The sequence below is a fragment of the Mastomys coucha genome, unplaced genomic scaffold, assembly GCF_008632895.1.
Source record: "Mastomys coucha isolate ucsf_1 unplaced genomic scaffold, UCSF_Mcou_1 pScaffold22, whole genome shotgun sequence".
Lineage (NCBI taxonomy): Eukaryota > Metazoa > Chordata > Mammalia > Rodentia > Muridae > Mastomys > Mastomys coucha.
Window position 1 is genome coordinate 19,202,407 of NW_022196905.1, and position 20,134 is coordinate 19,222,540.

General features: G+C 35.8%; 1 protein-coding gene across 2 annotated transcripts in view; it reads left to right on the forward strand.

Annotated features, from left to right (window-relative positions):
- The window catches only part of Zpbp (zona pellucida binding protein), a 142,728-nt gene that overhangs the window by 3,254 nt on the left and 119,340 nt on the right, over positions 1 to 20,134 (forward strand). The window lies entirely within an intron of this gene.

Sequence of the window (20,134 nt, forward strand, 5' to 3'; positions counted from 1 at the left end):
TTTTTGTTGTTGTTGATGTTCTATAAGTACTTCATTCCTTTTTATATCTGAATAATGTTTGTATGAATGTGAATATTTTTACTTCCCTTAAGTCTGTCTTAGGAGAATAATTTATGGCTAACATATCAGTGATCTGTTTAATTTATGGAAGAACTGCTAAAATATTTTCCAAAGAGCCTGAACTTGTTTCTTTTCATACCAGCAGTATATGGAGGTCCAAACATCCTAATATTCACATCGACACCTGTTACTGTCTGTCTGTTTCCTTTTTCTTTTTCTTTTTCTTTTTCTTTTTTTTTGTTATGGCCATCCTAGTTGTGTGTGAAATGATACCTTCTGTGGTTTTGAGTTGTATGCTGCTAAAGACCAATGAAGTGCCTCTTCTCATATATCTGTATAACGTGGGTATGTTTCTGCAGGAATGCCTATTTGAGACCATATCTAGGTCTTACTTTTTGTTGTTTTTGTTGAGTTGTAGAGTTCTTTATGTATCCTGGCTGTTAGAAGCTTATTAGACATCATATGACTTAGAAATATTTTCTCCAATTCTGTGAATTAATCTTTTTCTTTCCTTTCCTTTTTTTTTTTTTTTTTTTTTTTTTTTTGGTTAGACTGCACTTGTCTGTGTAGCCTTGGCTGTCCTTAGACTAGCTTTGTAGACCAGGCTGTTCTCTGTCTCCCTCCCAAGTGCTGGGATTAAAGGTATGAGCTGCTACTACCCAGCCGTATTTTTTTCTCTGTCTTTTGAAAAATACAGTTTAAACCTTGGTGCTCTTAAGAGTCATTCTGATCCATTCTGAATTAACTTTTGCTTTTGATAAATGCTGTAGCTAAACCTCATTCTTTAGTATATGGGTTGAAGTGATTATTCTCTCTTTTGAAGTCTGTCTTGTCACTGTTATTGAAAAGCAGTTATCCATAGCTGTGGGCTTAGCTGATGGACTCTCCATTCTGCTCTGTTGGCCTGCATGTCTGCTTCTTATGCCAACATCTCGCTATTTTGATTATTGTTGCTTTAAGTGCTTACATGTGAAGCCTCTAACTTTGTTCTCTTTAAGATTGATGTTGCTACTGTGGGTCCTTGCAGTTCCACATTAATTCTATAATCAGTATCAATTGCAACTCGATGTGTACTGGGTTTGTAAAATAGGACTCCTTTCCTCGAGTGAACGTTAAATAGCTTCACATTTGTTTCAGCCTAATTTCTCTTCAAGTTGCATACAAACTACAATTTTTAGAATATGTTTGTTGTTACATTGTTTATTATTTATTTCATTTTAATGCTATTTTAAATGAAAGAATTTAATGTAGCTAGGTTTTAGATTGTTCCTTACTGTTTTTAGACATGCAGTTAATACTTTCACATTGATAGTATTCCTTGTTATTTGCAAAATTTATTAGCTGACACCTGGAAGTAACTTCATCTGTTCATTTCCAATATGAATGCAATTTCTTTTTCATGCAGTTACTTCATTTACAGCTTCTTCTCCAGTGCTGATTATAGCAAATCACCTTGTGTTGCCTCTGTCTTAGGGTTTGAGAGAGCATCTCAGGTCTTGAATATTCAGCATAATGCTAATTGTTCTTAAAGATGTTCTTAATCAGAGTGAAGAAGGTTCCTTCTGCTCCTGTGTGTTGAATATTTTTGCTGTGAAGGGTGTTGGATTTTTGTCAAATTGTCTTTGTACATCTGTGGAAATGATCATTTGGTTTTGTTTATTTTATTGCTATGATGCTTTATCTTGATTGTTGATCATGTTTAATCCTTTGTGGGTCATAGTCCTTTCCTTTTTTTTTTGTTTTTAAAAAAAATTTTATTATTTGTATGTTTGGAGGATGTGGGAGGGCATGCATGAAAGCCACCTACCACCTTTGTGTAGAGGTCAGAGGACAAATTAAAGGAGTTTGTCCTCTTCTTCAATTCTGTGGGTCCTGTAAATTGAATTCAGTTGGTCAGCCATGGTGGGAGCTGCTGCACCATTGTACTGGTCTACTCTAGACCTTCTCTGTGATGTTGGATTGCATTGCTAGTATTGTGAGCTCTATCTTCATAAAGGCTTGTAGTCTCTTGATTTTAACATTAGGATGGATGGCGGTGACTATAGAACAGACCCTGGTGTATTTCCTCATAATTTTTGAAACAGTTTGTGAAGAATTATTGTTAATTTTACTTTATTTAATACAGTTTTCTGGAAGTCCATCTGGTTCTGGAATTTGTGAATTATATTTTCATAGTAATTTACTTCGCTTTTAAGTTTATTACGATTTTATATTTAGTCATGTCTTCTATAGAAAGGAATGAGAGACAACAAACTATCAGTTAAGGATTATTTATATATGCTAGTTACTTCTCTTTGTGGATTTTATGATAGACAGAGAATCTTTTGTTTATAGATTTTGATGGATCATGAAGTGTCTTAGTGTGCATCTTGTTGAATTTTCCCTTGCTGAAGTTCAGTTATCTTAAGTTTGTCGATTTGTGAATTTCAGGAAGGTTTTAATCAATGTTTCTTCAAACATTCTCTGTAATGTTTCTCTTTACTTCTCCTGGGACTCTGATGATTTCCCTTATATCCAAGCCATAGTTCATTTACCTTTATTTTTCAGTCCGGATAATCCTCAAGTGGCTTCTCTTAAAGGCCCCTGTTCCTTCTGCTGCTTAGTCTCCTGCTGATCCTAAGACTGGAGTTTTCATTTCAGTAAATATACTTTTTAGTTAGGACTTTTTTTTGGTTCTTCTTAATCTTTTTAATTGATATTCTTTATTTGAAATAACTGCATCACATATTTTTATTAGTATTTGAGGTATAGTTTTCCTGGCTCATACTTAAAATAGCAAATTTAATATTCTAATAAGTTGAGCCAAACATTTGTTCTTTCTCAAGGTTACTTTACTGTTATGTTTTCTACTTGTGTATTTCTTGAATCTTTTTTTTTTTTTTAAAATTTGAAAACAGGACATTTATAATAATATAGCATAGTGATTTTGTAAATAAAATTATTTGCCTTTTTAAGATATGGTGGTGTGTTTTGGCTAGCTTTCTTTTCTTTGATAATTAATACCAAGGTCTCTGTCAGTCAATTTAGGGTAATGAGTAGCTAGAATCTGAAACATTTGTCACTGGTTGGTCCTTTAGCCTTTATTGAGGGTCCTTTGCCCTCCTTCCCCCTTTTGGCATAACTTTAGTTTCCATCTAGAGAGGTGACAGTTATGTTTTACTATTCACTTTAAGCTGTTTACAACCTCAGTTGCAGTCAGAGGTGAAAATTTAGTTTTTATATGGATGTGCATAGTCCTGGGCATGCTCACATACCTATGCATGAACTTGTTGTTCTTTCTCTTTGGAATGTATTAGAATTTTTCAGACTTCCAAATGTAATTTGCTAGTTTTTTCTCTTAAGAATTTTGGATAACGTACTTCCTGCAATCACTATACTATAAAATCCAGTAGAAACGGACAGAGGACATTGGACAGATCCAATGACAGTCCTCTTAAAGAAAAACCCTGTAAGCATCTGAATGCTCTTTACTCCCTCTAGTGGCTGCCAGGCTATTGGCTCCACTGTATTTTCATACCCTTTTCAAGCCTTTTCAAGGTTTCTAGAGAGGTGAGGAGGAGGAGTTGGAACAGGACATAATAAAATGCTACAAGGTCAGCTTTCGTAAGAGCAATAGTTCTCTGGAGGTACTGCAACAGAGCGTCACATAGTAAGTGACTTACACAACAGACAATTTTCAGTTCTGGAGACTATTCCATAATGAGAGTATTAGTGGTTCTGGCTCCTATGAGGGCTGTGAGCAAAAGATTTGTTCCAGACTTTGCTTGGGTCAGAAACAGGCTACCTTCTCCATGAATCTCTTTTGTATTTATATGTAGGTGTAAATTTCTCCCTTTATGAGAACATTAGTCAAATTGAATTTGAATCCACTTTATAGACTTGATTTCCTTTGCAGAGATTGTATATCCAAGGGCGTTCACATTCTCAGTATGGATTAATAATTCACTATTAGAGAGGAAGGCACAGTCCAGCCCTATACTGAGATAGGTAATAGGCTCTCCCCTTCTCTCCTCTCCTTTCCCTTCCTTCCCCCTCCTCTTTTCCCTTTCTTTCTCACCTCTTTCCCTCTATCAATTTGCCTTCTTTAATTCTTTTTTTTTAAAGTTAAATATTAAAAACTATACTGGGCAAGTTCACCCTACCCATTTTATTAGTGTATATCAACATTACAAAATAATACTTTGCATTATTACATATTCATATATGTATAGCATGTATGAATATCACATTTTATCACATTTGCTCTCCTTGTCCCCGGCCCCCAAACCTGGTCATCTTTTGCTTTTCAAATAGCAACTCTTCTCCTTTCGTACCTTCCTAAAATATCTAGGGCTAGGGAGATGGCTCAGGCTTGCTGTCTATGCATGAGGATCTGATTTCAAATACACAGCTCTCATGTAAAAGCTGGTGAGGTCCTGCATGCCTGTAACTCCAGCACTGAGGGAAGGAGAAAGGTGAATCTTGTGCTCACCAGTAGACAGCCTGGCTGAAACTGAACTTTAGGCTCTGTGAAAGTCTGTTTGAATAGAATAAGGGGGAGAGCAATAGGAGACAGTCAATGCCTTTCTCTGCATTCACACCCTCATAGGAATAAGCTTGCACTCACCATATACATACACCTCACAAAATTCAGATTCTATAGCTGAGAGAAATCATGCATTGTATATCTCACTGAGCCTGTCTATTTCACTTACCAGAATCTCAGGTTCAATCATGTTTTTTTCACCCAAATAACATAATTTCATTATTTTTCATGGTGAATAAAAGTCATATTTTTAAAAAAATCCATGTTGTTTTACAGCTAGGCTGATTTCTATTATGTGGGTGCCGTGAATAGTGCCGCAGTAATCTTTGGTGTGCAGCTGTCTCTAAGCTGACTTAGTTTTCTTTTTCCATATCCTATGACAGATCCTATGACAGTGCTATTTTTATTTTTTGTAGATATCCACACTGATTTCTATAGTGGCTGAACAAATAAGTATCCCATCAACAGTGTGTAGAGGCCACCCACACCCAGCCAGGTCCTCTCTAGTATGTTCCTTGTTTGTTTTCTTTTTAAAATATGTCCATTTTTTTGAGATTATAATCTACTTAGATAATTTCTTCTCTTTCCTCCTTCCAGACCTTCCCAGATACCCCTCCTTGTTCTATTCCAGTTCATGGCTTTATTTATGGTTGTTGTCTTGTTGTTGTTGTTGTGTGTATGTACACATAAATACAACCTGCTCAGTCTATGTAATGTGACTTGTATGTATGTTTTCAGGGCTGACTCTTCGGCGTTGGAGAGCCAGTTGGTATGCTCTTGCCTGAGGAAGACTGTTTGCTCCCAGGGTTCGTTAGTTCTCTATAGTTCTCTGTGTAGGGTTGAAGCCTCTTGATGGAATGAAATCTCAGTATAGTTTTGACTTGCACTTGACTACTCGATGACATTTTCAAGTACTCATTGGGCATTCACATTTCTTATTTTCTTGTTTTATTTTATTGAAGATATTGGTTTTCATACAGTATATCCTGATTACAGTTTCCTCTTCCTCTTCTCTACACAGTTCCTTCCCATTTCTTCTCCCATATGGATCCATTCCATTTAGAAAACGCACAGACATCTAAGGGATAATAAAATACAATAAAACAACAACAAAAACAAACAAAAACCAACAGAAGAAAGATAAAACACAACCAAAGGAAGAGTCCAAGAAAGACAGAAGAAACAGATATAGACACAGAGAACCACACGTTCCTTCACATAGTTAAGAATCCCATAAAATCACTAAACCAGAAGCCGTATAGGCAAGGGCCCTGCATGGTAAAGATGGTGAGTGTGAGAGAGAAAAGAGATAAACTAGACAATGTGCAAGGAGTGAGCGAGCACTCTGCATTAAATGGGATGCCTTCATCAAATTCATTCTCTGAGGGCTCAGGGTACTATATGGAAGAGGAAGCAGAAAGATCATCAGAGCCAGAGGTGATGGGTGATACCAAAGAAACAGTGTCTTTCACAACAGGACTTATGCACATATGAGGTCACAGAGACTGTAACAGCATGCATATGGCCTGCACAGATCTTAACCAGGGCTGAGACTGGGAAGTAGACACAAAGTTTCATTCCCAACCAAGAAGCTATCTTCAATTAAGAACCACTTACAATGAAAAAAGTAGTTTCTCTAAGGGTTTCATTGGATATACATTTGCATTTCTTATTTTGAAAGGTATCTCTTCAATTTCTCATTTCTGAGTTGACTGTTTGCTATTGTAGTGTTTAACTCGAATTAAAAATATATTATAGATATTAGTCTGTTGGCAGTAATAGCTGGCAAAGATTTTCCTCCATTTTTGACTCTGTTAATTGTTTCTTTGATGTACAATGGCTGTTTAATTATTTTCTGAGCTGTTGTGGTTCTATTTAGAAAGCCGTCACCTCTGCCCATATATTGAAGTGTTTGTTCTTGATAGTTTCAAAGTTTCAGGCTTTACATTGAAGTCCTTGATCTAGTTTGAATTGATTTCTGTAGAAGATGAATATTAGAAATATACTTTTAGTCTTCCACATGTATGTGTCTGTTTCTTTCCGTTTACTGTGCTGACTAATTTTTGTCTGAGATATGTTTTTATACCACCTTTGTTGGGCATCATGAGGCTGCAGCTGCATTGATCCTACTTTGGCTCCTTGGGTAACTGAGTTGGTCTGTGTGTTGGTTCTGTGCCGGTATTGTGATTTGTTACTCTTCCTCTGTCATACAATTTAAAATTTGATATTAGGGTACTTCCAGCAGTGCTAGTTCTTTCTTAGGCTGGCTTTGGCTATTTGCAATCTTTTGTACTTCTTTATGAGTTTTCAAAATCTTTTAAAATATTTCTGTTCTATTTTAGAGGCAATTGCATTGCATCTATAGGTTGTTTTCAGTAATACAGACAGATTTATAATATTAATTCTGCCAATCCATGAACATAGAAGTTTATCTGTCATTTAATGATGTCCTGTTAAGTTTCTTTCTTTGGTGTTTTCAAGTTTTTCATTGTAGTTTTTGTTTTATGTTTCCCCCCCAGGTGGTTTTGTTTTTGTTTTTGTTTTTGTTTTTTTGAGACAGAGTTTCTCTGTATAGCCCTAGCTGTCCTGGAACTCACTCTGTAGACCAGGCTGGCCTCGAACTCAGAAATCCACCTGCCTCTGCCTCCCAAGTGCTGGGATTAAAGGCGAGCCTGCGCCACCACCGCCCGGCCCCCTAGGTGTTGTTAAAGGCTGTTGTGAGTGGGCTTGGTTTCCTTGTTTCGTTCTAAGTATGTTTCTATATAGAAAAGCTATTGAAATAGGTATGTTGCATTTTATCCTGATACTCGGCTGAAGGTGCTTACTAGAGACGAAGCTGTTCTAAGGGAGTCCTTATGGCAGTTTCCGTGTAATGGTGTTTGTTAGTAGGAGTGATTTGGTGTCTTTCTTATGTGTATATAATTTCTGTTCTTTCTTTCATTATTCTTCTTTCCTTAAGTTACTATTGCACAAGTGTATCATGTAGATTTCAGGGTTACCTTACACAGGATTTGTTGTTGTTGTTGTTGTTTCATTCATGTACCTGAAACTTTTATGATTTAAAAAAAGCCCAGCTGAATAATATTCTATGTTTTAAATGTTCATGTTTTCTTGATCTGTTCATCTGTTGATGGGATTCTAGGCTGTTTCCAATTTCTGGCTATTATGAATAGAGCAGGAGTGGACATGGTTGATGAAGTGTCCTTGTGGTAGGGATGGAACATCCTTGGGGGTATATCCAAGAGTGATTATAGCTAGATCTTGAGGTATATTGATTTCCAACTTTGTGAGTAACTGACATATTGATGTCCATAATTACTGTACAGGTTTGCACTCCCATCAGCAAGGAGGAGTGTTCCCTTGCTCCATATCCTCACTAATGTTGAGCTGTCATGTTATTGATGTCAGCCATTCCAATGGTGAAAGATGGAATCTCACAGTAGTTATGATTTGCATTTCCATGATGTAAGGTTATTGAACATTTCTTTTAAGAGTTTCTCAGCCAGTTGAGTTTTGAGAATTCACTGTTTATATCTGTTCCAGATTTTTAAATTTGGCTATTTGTATTTTTGAGTTCTTTATAAATTTTGGATATTAGTCCTCTACTGGATGCAGAGTTAGTAAAAATATTTTCCCATTCTGTAGGTTGTTGCTTTGTCCCAATAATGTTGTCCTTTGCTTACAGAAGCTTTACAGTTCCATGAGGTACCATTTATTGCTGATCTTAGTGCCTGTTCGAATGGGATTTAGTTTCCTGTGTCAGTGAGTTCAAGGCTTTCCACAACATTCTCTTCTACCGAGTTCAGTGTATCCAGTTTTATATTGAAGTCTTTGATCCACTCCATCCATGTGTGGAGGGTTAAATATGGTTCCATTTGCATTCTTCTCCATGTTAGTGGACATCTTCTAGTTTGACCAGCACCATTTGTTGAAGACCTTTTCTTTATTCCAGTATGTATCTCTGGCTTCTTTATAAAAAACAAACAAACAAACAAACAAAAAGGTGTCAGTAGGTGTATGGATTTATGTCTGTGTCTTCAATTTGATTCCATTGATCGACGTCTGTTTTTATTCCGATACCATGCTCTTTTTATTACTATATCTTTATAGTCCAACTTGAAATATTTGGAATGGTAAGATCCCAGCAGTTATTTTATTGATAAGAATTGTTTTTCCTATTCTGCTCCCATCCCCCATATAAAGCTTCAAATGGTCCTTCAAGGTCTATGAAGAACTATGTTAGAATTTTGATGAGGATTGCATTGAATCTATAGTTTGCTTTTTGTAGGATGTCCAGTTTTACTATGTTAATTATTCTTATCCTTAAGAATGGTCAATCTTTTCATCTTCTGATATCATCTTCAGTTTCTTTCTTCAAAAACTTGAAGATTTATCATGCAAATCTTTCACTTGCTTGGTTTTACCCCAAGATATTTTGTATTATTTGAGGCTACTATGAAAGATGTTTTTCCATAATGTCTTTCACAATCCATTTGCCATTTGTATATAGGAGAGCAACTGATTTTTGTGAATTAATTTTGTATACAGTTATTTGTTTATCAAGCTGTATGAGTTCCCCTGTGAGATTTCTAGGGTCCCTTTTGTATACTATCATATCATTTGCAAATAAAGATACTTTGACTTATTCCTTTCTAGTTTGTATCCCCTTGATCTCTCTCAGTTGTCTTTTTTCTTTTTAAATGGTTAGTGGATTTTAAAATTTATTCTTTAATCTTTTTTTTACAGTGCAGACTTTATCCCCTTCCTGGTCCACTATCCAATTGTTCCACCCGCCCTGTACCCCCACCCCACAAGACCTCACCACTCCCTGAGGCTCCAAGTTTCTCGAGGGTTAGGTGTATCTTGTCTGACTGAGTCCAAACCCAGCAGTCCTATGCTGTATATGTGTTGGGGGCCTAATATCAGCTGGTGTATGCTGCCTGGTTTGTGGCTCAGCATCTGAGAGATCCGGGAAGACTAGCAGTCTCAACTAACCTGGACCCCCAGATCCCATAGTTGTCTTATTGCTCTAGCTAGAACTTCAAGTACTATATTGAATAGTATGGAGAGAGTACACAACTTTGCCTTGTTTCTGATTTTATTAGAATTGCTTTGGATGTCTCTGTCTCCATTTAATTTGATGCTGCTAGTGGGCTTGCTATAAACTGCCTTTATTAAGTATAAATGTGTCCATTTTATCCCTAATCTCTCCAGGACTTTTTATCATGAAGTGGTGCTGGATTTTGTTATTGCCTTTTCTTCATCTAGTGAGATAACCATGTAGTTATTTTCTTTCAGTTTGTTTATATGGTAGCTTACATTTATTGATTTTTGTATATTGAAACTTCCCTGCATCTCTGGGATGAAGCCTACTTGATCATAGTGGATGATCTTTTTGATGTGTTCTTGAGTTTAGGTTACAAGTATTTTACTAGGTATTTTTGCATCTATGTTCATAAGGAAAATAGGTATGCAATTCTCTTTCTTTGATGGGTCTTAAGTGGTTTGGGTATCAAGGTAACTGGCTTTATAGAATCAGTTGGGTAATGTTTCTTCTTATGTCTCTATTTTGTGTATTAATTTGAAAAATATTGGTATTAACTTTTCTTTGAAAGTCTGGTAGAATTCTGAATTAAAACTATTTGGGGGGGGTGATTGGGAGACTTTTACTGACTGCTTAGATTTCACTAGAGATTATAGGTCTGTTTAAATTGCTTATCTGACCTTGATTTAACTTTTGTAAGTGGTACCTTTTGAGAAAATTATTAATTTATTTTATTTTAGATTTTCCAATTTGGTTGAGTACAGTGGTTTTTTTCCTTTTCTTTTTTTCAATGTAGGTGTACTGTCTAGGTTTTTTAAAATTAAATTTATTTATTCACTTTATATCTCTATATTAGCTCCTCTCTCCTCCCAGTACCCCCTCACTAAGATCCTCCCCCCACCCTCACCTTCTTTGCGAAGGGAGAGTCTCCTTTTGGGTGTTGCCCACCCCCCCCAACATCAAGTCTTTGCAAGGGATAGGCTCATCCTCTTTCACTGAGGCCAGACAAGGCAGTCCATTTAAGGGTATGGGATCCACAGGCAGGTAGACAGCAGACTCCAGGACAACCCCTGCTCCAGTTGTTGGGGTCTGCATGAAGACCAAGCTGCCCATATGCTACATATGTGCTGAGGGCTTAGGTCCAGCCCCTGCTTGTTCTTTGGTTGGTGATTCAGGCTCTGGGAATCCCAAGAGTCCAGGTTAGTTGACTCTGTTGTTCTTCCTGTGGAGTCCCTGTCCTCTTTGGGCCCCCCAGTCCTTCTCCCAATGCTTCCATAAGTCTTCCAGAGCTCTATCTAATGTTTGGCTGTGCATCTCTGCATATCTTTCCTTTGGCTGCTTGGTGGACCCTCTCAGAGGACAGTTATGCTAGGTTCCTGTCTGCAAGCTTAACATAGCATCATTAATAAGTATCAAGGATTGGTTCTTGTCCATGGATAGGTTTCACATTGGGCTAGTCATTGGTTAACCGTACCCTCAGACCCTGCTCTATCTTTGTCCATGAACTTCTTGTAGGCAAGACACATTTTGGGTTGAAGGTTTTGTCTGTGAGTTACTGTCCTTATGTCTCTCCTGGGAGATCTTTTCCCAATCTGTAGGCTGTCGTTTTGTTCTATTAATGATATCCTCTGCCTTGCAGAACCTTTTCAGTTTCATGAAGTCTGTTTATTAATTGTTGGAAAAGATGGTTTCTTTTTTTTCCATTGTGTGGTTTTGCCTTCTTTTTTCAACATCAAGTGCCATAGGAGTGTGTTTCTATACCAATACCATGCAGTTTTTATTACTATTACTCTGGAGTACAGCTTGAGATCAGGGATGGTGATACCTTCAGATGTTCTTTTATATTTCACAATTGTTTTCACTATCTTTTTTTCCATATGAATTTGAGAATTGTTCTTTCAATGTCTGTAAAAATATTGTGTTGGAATTTTGATAGGAATTGTATTGAATCTGTAGGATTGCTCTTGGTTAGATGGGCATTTTCACTGTGTTAATCCTACTGATATATGAGCATGGGAGATGTTTCCATCTTCTGATATTTTCCTCAATTTCTTTCTTCAGAGCCTCAACCTTTTTGACACATTGTATTTTCACTTGTTTGGTTAGAGGTACACCAAGATATTTTATATTACTTGTGGCTGTCATGAAGGATATTGTCTCTAACTTCTTTCTCAGACTGTTTATCATTGTGTAGAAGAGTGCTACTGATTTCTTTTGAGTTAATCTTGTATTCAACCATTTTGCTTATCAGCTGTAGGAGTTCTCTGGTAGAATTTTTGGGGTCACATATATACTATCGTATCATCTGTGAATAGCAAAAACTTGACTTCTTTCCAATTTATATGCCCATTGATCTCCTTTAATTGTCTTACTGATTAAGCTGGAACTTTAAGGTACTACATTGAATGGATAGGGAGAGAGTGGACAGCTTTGTTCCAATTGTAGTGGAATTTCTTTCAGTTTCTCTCCATTTAATTTCATGTTGGTTATCAACTTGTTATGTATTGCCTTAATTGTGTTTGGGTATCCTTGTTTGCTGGTAGACTTTTAACATGAAGGGGTGTTGTATTTTGTCAAAGACCTTTTCAATATCTAATAAGATGATCATTTTTTTCCTTTCAGTTTGTTTATATGGTGAATTATATTGATGGATTTTTCTATATTGAACCACCCCTGCATCCATTGGATAAGGCCTACTTGATCATGGTAGATGATGTCTTTGATCTGTTTTTAAATTCAGTTTTTTAAGTATTTTTCCATCAATGTTCATAAGAGAAATTGGGCTAAAGTTCTCTCTCTTTGTTGAGTCTTTCTGTGGTTTAGAAATCAGGGTTATTGTTCCCTCATAGAATGAGTTTGGCAGTTTTCTTTCTGTTTCTATTTTATGGAATAGTTTGAGGAATATTGGCATTAGTTCTTCTTTGAAAGTCTGATAGAATTCTGCTCTAAATCCGTCTAGCCTGTGGATTTTTTTTTTTTTTTTTTTTTTTTTTTTGGTTGAGAGACTTTAAATGGCTACTTCTATTTCCTTAGGGGTTATAGTACTATTCTGATGGACTGAATGGCTATAGTACTATTCAAGATCAACTTACCTGATCTTGATTTAGTTTTAGTAATTGGTATCTGTCTAGAAAATCATCCATTTCATTTAGATTTTCTAATTTTGTAGAGTACATGCTTTTGAAGTAAGACCTAATGATTCTTTGAATTTCCTCAGTGTTCATTGCTCTGTCTCCCTTTTCATTTCTGGTTTAGTTAATTTGCATACTGTCTCTCTACCTTTAGTTAGTTTGGCTAATTGTTTGTCCGTCTTACTGATTTTTCTCAAAAACCAGGTCTTGGTTTCATTGATTCTTTGTATTGTCTTTGTTTCTAATTGATTGATTTTAACCCTGAGTTTGATTATTTCCTGCTCTCTAGTCCTCCTGGGCATGTGTACTTTTTTTTCTTTCCTAGGGAAGGCCTTTAGATATACTTTTAATTTATTAGTGTGAGAACTCTCCAATTTCTTTATGAGGGCACTTAGTGCTATGAACTTTCCTCTTAGCTCTTTCATAGTGTCCCATAAGTTTGGGTATGTTGTACCTTCACTTTCTGGAAATTCAATTAAGTCTTTAAATTATTTGTTTATTTCTTCCCTGTCCCAGTGATCATTGAGTAGAGAGTTGTTCAGTTTCTATAAGTATATAGGCTTTCTGTTGTTTCTGGTGCTGTTGTTGAAGTACATCTTTAATACATGGTGAGCTGATAAAATGCATGGGGTTATTTCAATCTTCTTGTATTTCTTAAGGCTTTCCTTTTGATCAATTATTTGATCAATTTTGGAGAAGATTCTGTGAGGGGAATATTCTTCTATGATTTTGAAGAAGATGTTTTCTGGGCCTTTGAGCTGGGAATTTCTATAGTTTTGTATATATTGCATTGTTTTTGACCAATATTGATTTCTTTTATTATATCTTTTATGTCTGAGATTCTCTTCCATCTCCTGTATTCTCTTGGTGATGCTTACATTTGTAGTTCCTATTCTTTTTCCTACATTTTCCTTCTCTAGAATTGCTTCAGTTTGTGTTTTGTTTATTGTGTCTGTTTCTCCTTTTAGGTATTAGGCAGTTTTATTCATTTTTCATTGTATTGTTTGATTATATTTTCCTATATTTCTTTATTTGCCTCCACTTTTAATGCCTGTAACTGTTTGGGTGTATTTTTCAATGGATTTATTAATTACTCTTCAAAGGCCTGTATCATCCTTATAAGATCAGATTTAAGATCATCTTCTTGTGATTCATTTTCATTAGGATATCCATGATTTGCTGTAGCAGGATAGCTCTGGTGGTGTCATATTGCCTTGAATCTTGTTGGTTGTATCCTTGAGCTGTTCTTTAGGCATCTGGTTTTTCTTGGTGTTGGTTGGATGATATTGGTGGCTGCAGAACTTCTCAGGAAGGTGAGGGCAGCCTTGGGCTAGACAGTGGAAGGTCAGGGTACCTGACTTTTCTGGCTATGCCTTATGTGGGCCCCACTAGCAAGGGATTGGTGGGGCAGTGTTCCCATCTGGTTGTTCTTGGAGTCTCCCCAGATCTCTACCAGGAAGCAGGATGCTCTTTGTGTTCATAAGACTCCTCAGGACCAAAGAGTGAGCCCAGAGCTAAAGTGGATTTCAGGAGACCACGCACAACTCACCTCTGCAAGCTGTGTCCTAGGTAAACCCCATTGGGAAGGGATTGGTGGGGCAATGTTTTAAGTTGGTTAGTGTTGGGACCAACAAAAGCTTCCACAGGGAAGCAGGATGCTCTTGGGGTCCCATAAGGCTTCTTTGAACCAAAAAAGTGAGCCCAGAATTAGACAGTGGATTTCAGGGGACTGCATTGCAACTCACCTCTGCAAAGTATGTCTTGTTTGGACCAGAGTACAGGTTTTTAAAGTATTGTTGTTCTGTTTCTTTAGATTTCCTCAGTGTCTCTTGTTATGTCCCCCTCTTCATTTCTGATTTTGTTCATTTGAATATTCTTTCTGCCTTTTAGTTAGTTTGGATATATGTTTGTCAATGTCATTTATTTTCTGTTCTCTTTGCTTCTGTTTTATTGATCTAATCCCTGAGTTTTATTATTTCTTGCTGTCTACTATGTTGGTTGTGATTTCTTGTTAATTTCATAGTTTTTGGGTGTGCTATTAAATTGTTAGTATGAGATTTATCCAGTTTTTTAAAATTTATTTTTTATTTTTATTTTTTTACTGTAGTGAATTAGTGCTATGAACTTGCCACTTAAAACTTTTTCATTGTGTCCCAAAAGTTTGGGTACATTGTATATTTTTTCATTTAATTCTAGAAAATATTTAATTTCTGTCGATCCATTTTTCATTCAGTGGTTTGTTGTTCACTTACCATGGGTTTGTTAGCTTTCTGTTGTTTCTTTTATTGTTGCTTGTTGATAACCAGCTTTAATCGTGGTGGTTTGATAGGCTGTAGAATGTTGTTTCATTTTTCTTTTATTTTTTGAGAATTGTTTTATGTCTAATATGTAGTTAATTTTGAAGCAAGTTCCATGAGGTGTATATTCTTTTGTGTTTGGGTGAAATGCTGTTAGGTCCATTTGGTTTATAACATCTTAGCTTTTGCCTTTCTGTTTAATTTTTTGTCTGGGTTATCTGTGTATTAGTGAGAGTGTGGTATTGATGTCTCCTACTATCAGTGTGTTAGGGTCATTATGTGATTTAAGTTTTAGTAGTGTTTATTTTACAAACTTGGGTGACCATGTGTTTGGGCCATAGATGTTAAGATTGAAATGTTTTCTTGGTGGAGTTTTCCTTTGATTAGTATGTAGTGTCCTTTCCTATCTCTTTTGATTAGTTATGATTTGGCATCTATTTTTTTTTTTAGATATTGAAATTGCTATACTAGCTTGCTTCTTAGGCTCATTTGCTTAAAATATCTTTTTCCTAGTCATTTATCCTCAGGTAATATTTATCTTTGATATATGAGATATGTTTCTTATATGTAGCAAAAGTATGGGTTCTGGTTTTGCATCCATTTTTTTAGTCTATTATCTTTTTATTGGGGAATTGAGACTCCAATATTGAAAGATATCAGTGACAATGATTATTGGTTCCTGTTTCTTCTGGTTTTGCTGGTATGAGTTTATCACCTCCTGTAAGGCTGGATTTGTCAATAGATAATGTTTAAATTTGTTTTTTATCATGGAATGTATTATTTTCTTCTTCTATGGTGATTGAAAGTTTTGTTGGGTTTAGTAGTCTTGGCTGGCATCTGTGGTCTCCTAGAGTCTAGACCTCTGGTTTTAGAATATCCATTGAAAAGTCTAGTGTAGTTCTAATAGGTTGGTTTTTATATGTTACTTGGCCTTTCCCCACCTTTCAGCTTTTGATATTCTTTATTTGTTCTGTATGTTTAGAGTCTTGGTTATTATGTGATTGAGGGAAACTTTCTGTTCTAGACCAGTCAGTCTATTCAGTGTTCTGTATATGCTTCTCGTATCTTGATAGGCATCTTATTAGGTTAGGAAAATTTTCTTCTTTGATTTTGTTGAAAATATTTAATGGGCCTTTAAGTTGGGATCTTTTTCCTTCCCCCATCCCTATTATTTTTAGATTTGGTCTTTTCATAGCATCCCACTTCTCCTAGATGTACCAAGAGTTCTTTGGATTTAAATATTTCTTTGACTGATATGTTCATTTCTTATACCATAACTTCAACATCTGAAAATTTCTCTTCCATATCTTGTGTTCTCTTTGTGATGGTTCTGTTTGAATTTCTAAATTTTTCATTTTCAGAATTTTCTCAGTTTGGGTGTTGTTTATTGATTCTATTTCCATAGAAAAACCTGTTTAGGTTTGAACAGTTTTATTAATTTCCTTTCACTGTTTGTGTTCTCCTGGATTTATTTAAGGAATTTATTAATTTCTTCCCACTGCTTGGTTTTCCTGGATTCAAGAGATTTATTCATTTCCTCTTTGAGGACCTCTATAATCTCCATACAGGTGGTGTTAAAGTATTTTTCTTGTGCTTCAGCTTTGTTGGAATATTTAGGGCCTGCTGTGGTAGAGTTGCTGGCCTCTAGTGGACACATACTGTCTTGACTGTTATTGATTGTGTTTTTACAGTGGCATGTAAGCATCTGGGATTGAGATGATAACCAGGATTAAGTGCTGATTTCTGGTTTGTCTTAATGAGTGGGTGTTTTGTTCTTTGTTTTCTGTTTCCTCTGTTTCCCTGGCCTCTTTAGCTGGTGTTTCACAGAGAATGCCTGCTGGTGTTGGAAGCTGGGATAATGGATGATTTGAGGGAAGGAATGTTGAATGAATCTTGTGATTCATTGGGGATGGGGTTAGAGAGGAGAGAGAGACTTCAGCAGATTTTCTGGTACAGAGGTGGGGATGAGATTTTGGAGAGAAGGATTTGAGACTGGAGGAGCAGAAGGAGAGGTGAAGATGTGCAGTTAACCCCCCTGCTGCCCTGGCAGGAGGGGCTTGTGGTTGTCAGGGGCTGCCTGCTGGAGTTGAGGAATGGGAAAAAGCAAATGATTGGGAGAGGAAGGTTTGAAAGAGAAGATCTGTGGGATCCACAGGAGGTGGGGCAGGGGCAGGGGCAGGGGCAGGGGCAGGGGCAGGGAAGGCTGCTGCAGATGTTAATATTTTAGAGCTAGGGGGTGAGACTGATGCATTATATTTGGAGGCAAGAAGGGAGTGAGTGGTCAAGGTCTTCATTACCTATTTCCCTGCCTTGCCCAGCTGCTCCATGTTTCGTCTGCATATCTTTGTATTTTGGGTTTGGCTTGTTTATGTTTGTTTTTTATTACTTTAATGCTCACCATTAAGTTACTTATTTAAATTCTCTCTGAATTTTGAATATAAGCAATTAACAGCTACAGACTTCTTCATGACTGCCTTTGTAGTATCCTAGGGATCATGACTAGTTTTCATTTTAATTTGATTCAAGAGATTTAAAAAATTTCCCATTGATTTCTTCAATGACTCAGATGAGTCAAGATTTCATTATTCTATCATAATCTGACAATATAGATGAAATTATCGTGTTACTTGCTTTTATTAAGAGTAGCTTATTTTGAATTTTTATGCACTCATGTGTCTGAAGGGAAGACATAAATTTACACAGTAGAGAAAAGAAGAAAAATACTGCTCATTATATACTGAGGAGACTTTGAGATTCACTTGTTGCCCACTGTTCTTAATTTTGAGTATCATAAACATTTTTGCTTTTCCATAGATAATGCATCTCTAGAACTTTTTCAAGACTGTAATATTAAACATTGAATAAAAGTTATTTAAATATGATAAAAAGAGAAACTTTATGGTCTAAAATGTGCTGTATTTTTATAAAGATTATGGATTACTTAGAAGGTATTCCACAGCTGTTGGGTAATGTTGCTGTGGCGTTTGAATCCACTGGGAATGACCAAAGCCTTAGACTTAATTCAAACTTATATTAAGTGAATTTATTTTTCCGCTAACAGAAGGATGGCAGCTTTAGAGCCAGACAGCATAATATGCAGAAGAGGGCGTGATTAAGGTGGGCTTTTCAAGGCAGACATCAGAAAGATGTGCATAACAGCTATACATGGAATTCACAACTAGGAAGGAAAATTTTTACTTCCCTCAGTTGTTGTTGGTCCTCCTGCCTCCTCCTGGCTGCATAGTAATAAAAGACCATTTCATCCCCTTCCCATAGCGTTGAGGTGAGCAGGCTGTACAGAAGCAAAGGCAGCTGTTAATAGTTCATAGCCATTATCCTATTCTTACTTCACCTGCAGGCTGCTGGGATCTCCCAGGCATCCAGCATGAAAGGGCAATGGACCTTAAGGCATGCCTGGCTGTATGTTAAGCATTTAGTCACCACAGGGAACCGGTGTAGGTTATTCCTCAAATGACCAGGAGAGAGGAGCTCATTTCTGGACCAGAAAAAAACACAGTGCCCTCAGGTTAGAGCTGGCTGTCACATTCCCACAGTATATCCTATAGATGGCTGCCTGTTAAATTCATTTTATCAATTTAATCCTGGCCTTCCTTTTATTTACTTATTTACTCTGAATAATCTACTGGCTAATGAGAATGAAGTATTGAAATTACCCATTAATACTTGCCCTGTCTTTACCTTTATGTTCAATAATGTTTGTTTTATGAAATTAGGTAATATAATATTTAATTCACATCTATTTATAATTATTTCATCTTTGTGAAAGTTTGTTACTTTAGTTAGTATCCTGTATCCTTCTCGTTTATGACTTAACTTGGATAGGCTTTGTTAGGTATGAGGGTAGAAACCCCTATTTTGTTTTAAATTTCCATTGGAACATCATTTTCCATCATTTTATTTGAGTCTGGGTGATTGCAAGTGAGGGGAAATTACAGTTTTTTAATAGAGAAAGTAGTTGGATGTTATTTTTAAAACTATCCCAGTCAGTCTCCAGTCTACATTTAAGGTTACTATTGAGAGGTATTTAACTTCTCCTTTCTTCATCTGAGCGATTTGCTGGCTTGCTGAATTAATAAAACTTGAGTATCAATTGTTACCCATTCTTATATATATATCTATATCTATATGTATAGATATATATGTATATATGTGTATATATATGTGTGTGTGTGTATAACATTTCCATATGCTCCTAGAGTTTAGATTTTTTACTGAGAAATATGCTGTTGTTACCTTGGTGCTTCTCCCTTGTAGTTTTGAGTAATTTTTCTTGTGTCTCTATTCTTGGTATTGTAATCATAATATGACAACAGTAGTTTTTTTCTTTTCTTCTTGTATCTTTTTTCTAAATTTCTAATGAAACTTACAGAGGTTCTTGTTTTGGTTAGCTTTTCCTTTGTTGTTGTGTGGGTATATTAATTTTGAACCTAGTCTTTAGTCTCTTGTTATTCCTTTTTTTTTTTTTTTGCCTATTTTAGTACATTGGTAATGCTTTCTATTGATATTTTTTATTTAATTCATTTGATTTTTTTTATTTCCAAAATTCTATGGTTTTTTGTTTATTTTTTCTTGTCTAGGTTGTTGTCTTTCTCATCCAGGTCTCAAATTGACTTCTTTTGTATATTTAAATGCTATTTAGTGATCTTTTATAAAGCAAGACTTTTGAATTTTTTGTGTAGTATTTTAGCCATTTTAGTATCTTTAGATGTAGTTATTAAGGGCTTTGGAATTTTTAGAGAAGTAATTTTTCTTACTGGTTCTTCTTAATTTTTATGTGTGTGTGTTTCTAAGTTGTAATTTATGTATTAGTAGGAATAGATATTTATTCTTATAGGGGTTCTCACAGTGACATACTTATGAAGGAGATTAAAGGCTCAATTTCCAATACTACTCATATAGGAGAAAACAAAATTTTATAATAGTAGGAATATCAAAATAAACCAAATGCAGAAATATAGTTAAAATCAAAGTCAAATAGCATACCAACAATAACCACAGAAAAGAAAAAAATCAGTAAAATACAATAAACTATGATAAATACTAAGTAGAGCAAAGA